Consider the following 10000-nt stretch of genomic DNA (forward strand, 5'->3'; position numbering starts at 1 on the left):
CGGATGGGACTGTTAATTATCGACGCCAGCTATCCTGAGGGAAACTTCGGACGGAACCAGCTACTAGATGGTTCGATTAGTCTTTCGCCCCTATACCCAGTTCCGACGATCGATTTGCACGTCAGAATCGCTACGGTCCTCCATCAGGGTTTCCCCTGACTTCGACCTGACCAGGCATAGTTCACCATCTTTCGGGTCCCAGCATCTGTGCTCAGAGCGCGCCTGCATTCACGGATTGGAAACGAGACGCCTCGGGAGTGCGAGAGATCGATCAAGACCGACGCTCCATCCTCCCTGAGCGAACGGCAAGCGTTCACCTTCACTTTCGTTACGCCTTTCAGTTTTGTGTTATAAAAACAACTCAATGACTCGCACACATGCTAGACTCCTTGGTCCGTGTTTCAAGACGGGTCCTGCGAGTGCCCGAAAATGAATCATCGCAGACGGATACGCGCACAGTCCGAGACAGCACGGCGGCGACAGACAGCAGCACCGCGCCCCTATCCGCACTCGGGCAGGACAGAGACTGTATGCGGCGCACGCTTGCGTCGGGCCGGACGCGTTTTGAGACGCGTGCGCGATTCGTATATTGTACGATTTTGTACTACCGTCCGACAGCCGGCAGGCCACCGTCACGGTCCAGCCGCCACGCGTGAACGCGACGATTGGACTCCCGAACGGCGCTTATGCCGACATCGAACGGGTCGCGATGTATTACTAAGAGAGAAGTGCACGCCTTCGGCGAACGTCGACGGACGCGACCCGTGTCATGCCGTACGCCACTTGCGTGACGCAAGCACGACATCGAGGCGCGACGCCCGTACGCCGCCGAGCGACGATGAATCTCTCCGTTCGTTCATTCGAGTTTCGCAGGTTTACCCCTGAACGGTTTCACGTACTCTTGAACTCTCTCTTCAAAGTTCTTTTCAACTTTCCCTCACGGTACTTGTTCGCTATCGGTCTCGCGGTAATATTTAGCCTTAGATGGAGTTTACCACCCACTTAGGGCTGCACTCTCAAGCAACCCGACTCTGAGGAGTGTCCCTCTCGCCGTCTCGCTCCGTCGCTACGGGCCTGGCACCCTCTACGGGAAAACGGCCCCGTTCAAGACGAACTTGGACAGGAGCGGCGACGACGAGAAAGCGGAACCTCCCGAACACCACATCTCCCGCGATCGTTACAACCGCGGGATTCAGTGCTGGGCTGTTTCCTGTTCGCTCGCCGCTACTAAGGAAATCCTAGTTAGTTTCTTTTCCTCCGCTTACTAATATGCTTAAATTCGGCGGGTGATCCTCCCTGATCTGAGGCCAACGATAAAAAAACGAGGCAGACGCGATATCCGTCAGCGCTACGACGCCACAAAACTAAAACACGAATCTTACATACATATAATATAATGTGCGATATGATCACACACACACACCGAGTACGTTTATACATACACACACACGCACACGCAGTGTGGTAGTCTGCACGATTCACGTACTCGTGTCTGCGCGAATTATACACACACAATATATGATTGTGATAGTGTTTCGGTTTCATAAACGGCGTCGATGCACTCTTCGGACGTCGTGTCCGCCTACTTTTTTTTTGCACACAACACATACATTGAATAACTATATATTTGAAACACTCAAATTCGATTTTCATCGTTTTATTACATATCACACATATATACGAAGGCGCGATATTGCGTTGTTTTCGTTCGATGTCCACGTCCACGATATATATATAATATTAATATAACACAGACCTTAACGACACAATAGAAACGCACAACGATCGGACACAGAAAACATAAAACGCTCATACATCGACAAAAAAAATATCTTGAAATCAGAGACGTAGATGTGTAAGTGCATAATAACGACGACGACGTAATCGCATACGAAAGAGCATCGGATACCTTCTCTTACCCTCTCACATCACCGTATCGCTTCACAATTATCATAATCATAAAGCAACGGATCAACGATGGGAGCAAGGATCACGCTCTCTGCAGCAAAACATCGCGCGTATCACACACACACAAACACATACAAAGATTCATATTTTTTTGTGCGGGTGTCGTGCGTTTCCGTCTTCACATATTATATATGCTCAGACGCTAGATGCGATCTCGTGTCACTTGTTTGATCGAGGCGTAACTAAGTATCGTTGGTGTATTATATAATATATACATACCATATACACAGACAACAACACTCACGCGACTTCGATGTGATATATTCACACAATGAAAAAAATGTTTCATAGTCTTCATATACGTGTGTGTATATATATATTTCTCATATAATATTTAAACGGACAAACGAACTTGCAAACAATCAATAATTCAATTTAAATCTCTCACTATGATGGGTCACAACAGCAACAACGACGACTACGACAACGACGACGACGACGACGACGACGACTACGACGAGTGCGACAACTCCGATTCGTATAATGACACATAATAAGATATCATAGTCTTTTCTGTGTACTACGAGAGGGAGGCGTTCGCGCTCACGCGCGCGTGGGTACGACGTCGTGTTTGTGCGTGTGTCGTGTTCTCGTGCTGTTTGTGTCTCGTCAGAAAGAGAACAATAAAAAGAATAAAAAGATCATTAGCAGTCGTCGGAACCGTCATATGTTCGCACAGTCGACAACAACAAAACTACGATACACATAATTCGAACTGAACAAACACATACACACACACACTACGAACACACAACGACACTTCCGTGGCGTATATGTGCGAGTCTGTGCGCGATGGATGTAATTCTTTCTGTGTTCGCGTGCGTTATGAGGTGTCATACCGTGATGGAACAGTGTGGTGTATTATTTTATACAGCCGGCCCTCAGACAGGAGTGGTCCTGGATATTTCTCCACGGACCGCAATGTGCGTTCGAAATGTCGATGTTCAAATGTGTCCTGCAGTTCACACTATGACGCGCAGTTAACTGCGTTCTTCATCGACCCGCGAGCCAAGTGATCCACCGTTCAGGGTAGTGATTTTTAAATATATCATGTGTACGGCGACGCTCACCATTTAAATTTTCTTTTTTTTTTAAAAAAAAAAAAAAAAAACAAAGAGGGCAATCGTGCGCATATAGGGGGTGTTGCCATTTATATAACGCTGCAATACGCCTCATATTGCCTACGGACGCGATCAAATCTACTTATACATACATACATATTTCACATTGACATGTGATATGTTGATATATAATATAGAAAGACGCGAACGACATGACAAACGAAACGTATCACACCACGTTCTCTCCAAGTGGACTAACCGACCCACCGGATTTACCCGTGTGGTTAACGTACGGTAAACAACTAATCCACCGGACCGCATAAAAAACTCAGAGTGTCCCTAACGAATTAACGAAATGACAAGATAATGATAGTAGCGCTATATACCACAGCATGTTATCTTCAACGCCCAGATTATACGTTCACTCTAATCGCCCTTGATCCAACCAAGTAAACAGAACTCGGACTAGACTTATTAAGGTCTTGAGTAGTCGTCAAGAGACTCGCGGCGCGGATTCTTACCGGTCTATGTCAAATGAGATCTACCAGAGTTAAGAAACATAGGATGAATCAATGATATCTAGTATATCGCTTTCGAGTTACAACGTTATCTGGTTTTAACATATACGTATATATACATCAAGAGTATATAAATTGTATGCTCATACAGTGCATATGTGCGTATCGGATAAGGAAGGGACGCTAATGAATCCGTTTATCCGTCAAATCGTTTTAAATTTCGTATCTTTTCCTCCTCCTTCATCATCATATCATCATAATATTATTTCGATCTCCTTGGAGATTTATTTATTTTTTAGATGTGGCCCCTTCACATCTTATATATCTCTCTTTCATTTATTTATTTATTTATTTTTAACATCACAAACACAACAACAACGACAACACGCTAGGCGTAATCGAGTGTATGTTTTTGTGTGTCTCTTTTTATTTTGATGTCCCGCCCCTGACATCTTTTATATTTTTATTCATTCAAAAACATCATAACACGCTTGTGTAGAGTTGTTTTTTTTTGTTTTATATTTATTTATTTTCCTTTCATTTATATATTATTTTGAGATATATTTAATTTCTATTGAGATGCCGCCCCTTTCATCTCTTTTTTTTTTTAATTTGCATCATATATTTTTATATATGTGTCTCTCTTTTTACTTGGATATATAATATTATCATAATCATCCTGATATCGCTTTGATATCGGATGTTATATAACGTTAATGATCCTTCCGCAGGTTCCCCTACGGAAACCTTGTTACGACTTTTACTTCCTCTAAATGATCAAGTTTGGTCAACTTCCCAGCAACGCCGACGGCCGTGAAGCCACCGCGTGTCGGTCCGAAGACCTCACTAAATCATTCAATCGGTAGTAGCGACGGGCGGTGTGTACAAAGGGCAGGGACGTAATCAACGCGAGCTTATGACTCGCGCTTACTAGGAATTCCTCGTTTATGGGGGATAATTGCAAACCCCAATCCCCAGCACGAAGGAGTTTCAACGGGTTGCCCGGGCCTCTAGGCCAGGGAGAACATGCTGATTCCTTCAGTGTAGCGCGCGTGCGGCCCAGGACATCTAAGGGCATCACAGACCTGTTATTGCTCAATCTCGTGCGGCTCGAAGCCGCCGGTCCCTCTAAGAAGAATTTTAATACGCCGTCAGTGAGTTGAACGACCGAAATCGCTCACACCTAAATGACGACGCCTATTTAGCAGGCTAGAGTCTCGTTCGTTACCGGAATTAACCAGACAAATCGCTCCACCAACTAAGAACGGCCATGCACCACCACCCACCGAATCAAGAAAGAGCTATTAATCTGTCAATCCTTCCGGTGTCCGGGCCTGGTGAGATTTCCCGTGTTGAGTCAAATTAAGCCGCAGGCTCCACTCCTGGTGGTGCCCTTCCGTCAATTCCTTTAAGTTTCAGCTTTGCAACCATACTCCCCCCGGAGTCCAAAATCTTTGGTTTCCCGGAAGCTGCCCGCCGAGCCATTGTAATAACGTCGGCGGATCGCTAGATGACATATTTACGGTTAGAACTAGGGCGGTATCTAATCGCCTTCGAACCTCTAACTTTCGTTCTTGATTGATGAAAACACCTTTGGCAAATGCTTTCGCTGATGTTCGTCTTGCGACGATCCAAGAATTTCACCTCTAACGTCGCAATACGAATGCCCCCAGTTATCCCTATTAATCATTACCTCGGAGTTCTGAAAACCAACAAAATAGAACCGAGATCATATTCTATTATTCCATGCACGAAATATTCAAGCGGCGTTTTGAGCCCGCTTTGAGCACTCTAATTTGTTCAAAGTAAAATTGTCGGCCCATCTCGACACTCACTGAAGAGCACCGCGATAGGATTTTGATATTGAACCGGCGTTTTACCGCCGGCTCACCGACGATATGCTCCGCAGACGTGTCAGTATCACCGCGGATGCGGTGCACCGACAGCGCGGCGCACAAATGCAACTACGAGCTTTTTAACCGCAACAATTTTAGTATACGCTATTGGAGCTGGAATTACCGCGGCTGCTGGCACCAGACTTGCCCTCCAATTGTTCCTCGTTAAAATATTTAAAGTGTACTCATTCCGATTACGAGGCCTCGTAAGAGTCCCGTATCGTTATTTTTCGTCACTACCTCCCCGTGCCGGGAGTGGGTAATTTGCGCGCCTGCTGCCTTCCTTGGATGTGGTAGCCGTTTCTCAGGCTCCCTCTCCGGAATCGAACCCTGATTCCCCGTTACCCGTGACAACCATGGTAGTCGCAGAAACTACCATCGAAAGTTGATAAGGCAGACATTTGAAAGATGCGTCGCCGGTACTTGACCATGCGATCGGCAAAAGTTATCCAGATTCATCAAAATTAACGACTTCGGACGCGAGGCCCTCCGTCGATTGGTTTTGATCTAATAAAAGCACTCATCCCATCACTGGTCAGAGTTCTGATTGCATGTATTAGCTCTAGAATTACCACAGTTATCCAAGTAACTGAGTAAGATCTAAGGAACCAAAACTGATATATTGAGCCATTCGCGGTATCGCCTTAATACGGCTTGCACTGAGACATGCATGGCTTAATCTTTGAGACAAGCATATAACTACTGGCAGGATCAACCAGGGAGCTAGCTAATTTTAGTTAACTCTCAATCGAGAGCGCATCGTACGCGTTCGCTCTTATATTGTGGTATAGGAAGCGAGGGCACGTAACGGTGGCCTGATTATTATTTTGTTTTTATTTATTTATTCATTTTTGTATATTTTCTTTGAAATATACACACACATTTTATATCATACTCCTCCTCCTCTCTTTCTTAATTCATATTTTATATATATTATATATATATTTATTATGAAAACATTTTGAACGCATCAAAAAGTTTCATATTGTTGATCGTTACTTTTATAACGAGATCGTACACCTTTAATATCGGTTAACATTGTCATATATGCGTTAACAAATACGACACGTCAAACATCGGTATCATCGCACGGTGTTAGAGAGATCTAGTACCAATAGATTCTATTTCGGGCGGATTATCTACTAAGGGATTGTCTCCGGCGGTCACACTTACGCGCAACACGACGGAAGCAAATTTTGTACAATACGACCCCGTTAGAACGATCACGCTTCATACTAACCATTATAAAACGTTGTGTGAAACACATCGTGATATGTATAGCTAAGTACTACGCGACGACCGTCGGCGGTCAACACAGAGAAGTTTTTGTCGAAGGAAGAAGGTTATTAGGAGGATTTCTCGAAGCGTACTTTTTCATCATTCAAACGTACGTACACGTACGTACAATTATTTCATTCGAAATAATTTTTAAATTAAAAAAAAAAAAAATTTTTTTTTTTTTTTTTGTCTCTTATTTATATTATCAACATCAAAAATATGATGAGATACTTTCATTTTTCATTATTATATCAACATCAAAGATATGACGAGATATTTTTCATTTTTCATTATCATCATTCACATACATATTTTATCAACATCAAAGAAATGATGAGATATTTTTTCATTTTTCATTATTATATTATCAACATCGAATATACGAATACGATGTGATAATATTTTTATATCAACATCTATTGCACGATGTGATATTTTCATATAACCAACTCCCTTCGACGCCTATCAACCTACAGTACGCAACGTGACGACGCGGACCCACCACACGCGCCGCCACCTCCTATATATGCGAGGGCCAGAAATTGACATTCGGTAAATCTGGGACCGGTTCGTGTATTACAAAAATTTTAAAAGTTCGTATTTTATACATTTCTAATATATAAATGGCATTATATGTTCAATTAAAATACTATAAATAATAAAATATAAAGAACATGTGAAATAAAAAAGTTTTTTTTTAATTTTTACATTTTATAATGGCTATGTATGAAACATTAGGGACTTAGTCGTTTTTCGATCGACTTCACATATGATATGAAAAATATTTGTTCGAAATGAAAGTTCCGCTTACGAATAAGTTTCATATTGATTGTATACGTGGATGATATGCTGTTGGTGTGATCGATTTCTTCGAAATACGGAAATTATTAAAGATTTTTGTGTAACACCCTCCCGGTTCGTGTAATGACTGGACTTAGAAATTTTTCCAAGTGTATGATATAAAAATATTATTTCACATCTATAACGATGCCATTGGTATTTATAATTTTTATATGGATGTCGTATATCGTCAATATAAATATGATATAGTCGATAGGGTCATCTGAATGATGATATTATAATATTATGTTTGGTACGTATCGTGTCGGCGGAGCGTCTGGGACTTAGTCGTTTTTCGATCGACTTCACATATGATATGAAAAATATTTGTTCGAAATGAAAGTTCCGCTTACGAATAAGTTTCATATTGATTGTATACATGGATGATATGCTGTTGGTGTGATCGATTTCTTCGAAATACGGAAATTATTAAAGATTTTGTGTAACACCTCCCGGTTCGTGTAATGACTGGACTTAGAAATTTTTCCAAGTGTATGATATAAAAATATTATTTCACATCTATAACGATGCCATTGGTATTTATAATTTTAATATGGATGTCGTATATCGTCAATATAAATATGATATAGTCGATAGGGTCATCTGAATGATGATATTATAATATTATGTTTGGTTCGTATCGTGTCGGCGGAGCGTCTGGGACTTAGTCGTTTTTCGATCGACTTCACATATGATATGAAAAATATTTGTTCGAAATGAAAGTTCCGCTTACGAATAAGTTTCATATTGATTGTATACGTGGATGATATGCTGTTGGTGTGATCGATTTCTTCGAAATACGGAAATTATTAAAGATTTTTGTGTAACACCCTCCCGGTTCGTGTAATGACTGGACTTAGAAATTTTTCCAAGTGTATGATATAAAAATATTATTTCACATCTATAACGATGCCATTGGTATTTATAATTTTTATATGGATGTCGTATATCGTCAATATAAATATGATATAGTCGATAGGGTCATCTGAATGATGATATTATAATATTATGTTTGGTACGTATCGTGTCGCCGGAGCGTCTGGGACTTAGTCGTTTTTCGATCGACTTCACATATGATATGAAAAATATTTGTTCGAAATGAAAGTTCCGCTTACGAATAAGTTTCATATTGATTGTATACGTGGATGATATGCTGTTGGTGTGATCGATTTCTTCGAAATACGGAAATTATTAAAGATTTTTGTGTAACACCCTCCCGGTTCGTGTAATGACTGGACTTAGAAATTTTTCCAAGTGTATGATATAAAAATATTATTTCACATCTATAACGATGCCATTGGTATTTATAATTTTAATATGGATGTCGTATATCGTCAATATAAATGATATAGTCGATAGGGTCATCTGAATGATGATATTATAATATTATGTTTGGTTCGTATCGTGTCGGCGGAGCGTCTGGGACTTAGTCGTTTTTCGATCGACTTCACATATGATATGAAAAATATTTGTTCGAAATGAAAGTTCCGCTTACGAATAAGTTTCATATTGATTGTATACGTGGATGATATGCTGTTGGTGTGATCGATTTCTTCGAAATACGGAAATTATTAAAGATTTTTGTGTAACACCCTCCCGGTTCGTGTAATGACTGGACTTAGAAATTTTTCCAAGTGTATGATATAAAATATTATTTCACATCTATAACGATGCCATTGGTATTTATAATTTTAATATGGATGTCGTATATCGTCAATATAAATATGATATAGTCGATAGGGTCATCTGAATGATGATATTATAATATTATGTTTGGTTCGTATCGTGTCGGCGGAGCGTCTGGGACTTAGTCGTTTTTCGATCGACTTCACATATGATATGAAAAATATTTGTTCGAAATGAAAGTTCCGCTTACGAATAAGTTTCATATTGATTGTATACGTGGATGATATGCTGTTGGTGTGATCGATTTCTTCGAAATACGGAAATTATTAAAGATTTTTGTGTAACCCTCCCGGTTCGTGTAATGACTGGACTTAGAAATTTTTCCAAGTGTATGATATAAAAATATTATTTCACATCTATAACGATGCCATTGGTATTTATAATTTTAATATGGATGTCGTATATCGTCAATATAAATATGATATAGTCGATAGGGTCATCTGAATGATGATATTATAATATTATGTTTGGTTCGTATCGTGTCGCCGGCGTCTGGGACTTAGTCGTTTTTCGATCGACTTCACATATGATATGAAAAATATTTGTTCGAAATGAAAGTTCCGCTTACGAATAAGTTTCATATTGATTGTATACGTGGATGATATGCTGTTGGTGTGATCGATTTCTTCGAAATACGGAAATTATTAAAGATTTTTGTGTAACACCCTCCCGGTTCGTGTAATGACTGGACTTAGAAATTTTTCCAAGTGTATGATATAAAAATATTATTTCACATCTATAACGATGCCATTGG

The 10000-nt window shown here is 40.5% G+C and overlaps 3 non-coding genes across 3 annotated transcripts in view; all 3 read right to left on the reverse strand.

The window, feature by feature from the left end:
- LOC133319800 (large subunit ribosomal RNA) overlaps window positions 1-1310 on the reverse strand; it is a 4021-nt gene extending 2711 nt beyond the window's left edge. Inside the window, exon 1 of the ribosomal RNA XR_009753295.1 lies at window positions 1-1310. This exon is cut by the window's left edge and continues 2711 nt beyond it. This is a non-coding gene — a ribosomal RNA (large subunit ribosomal RNA).
- A 1533-nt stretch (window positions 1311-2843) lies between these two features.
- Window positions 2844-3000, reverse strand: LOC133319804 (5.8S ribosomal RNA). The gene has a single exon (XR_009753299.1). It is a non-coding gene; the product is annotated as a 5.8S ribosomal RNA (ribosomal RNA).
- A 1261-nt stretch (window positions 3001-4261) lies between these two features.
- On the reverse strand, window positions 4262-6164 carry LOC133319797 (small subunit ribosomal RNA). The gene has a single exon (XR_009753292.1). It is a non-coding gene; the product is annotated as a small subunit ribosomal RNA (ribosomal RNA).
- Window positions 6165-10000: the final 3836 nt, after the last annotated feature.

The sequence above is a fragment of the Danaus plexippus genome, chromosome 28, assembly GCF_018135715.1.
Source record: "Danaus plexippus chromosome 28, MEX_DaPlex, whole genome shotgun sequence".
In the NCBI taxonomy this organism is placed as follows: Eukaryota; Metazoa; Arthropoda; class Insecta; order Lepidoptera; family Nymphalidae; genus Danaus; species Danaus plexippus.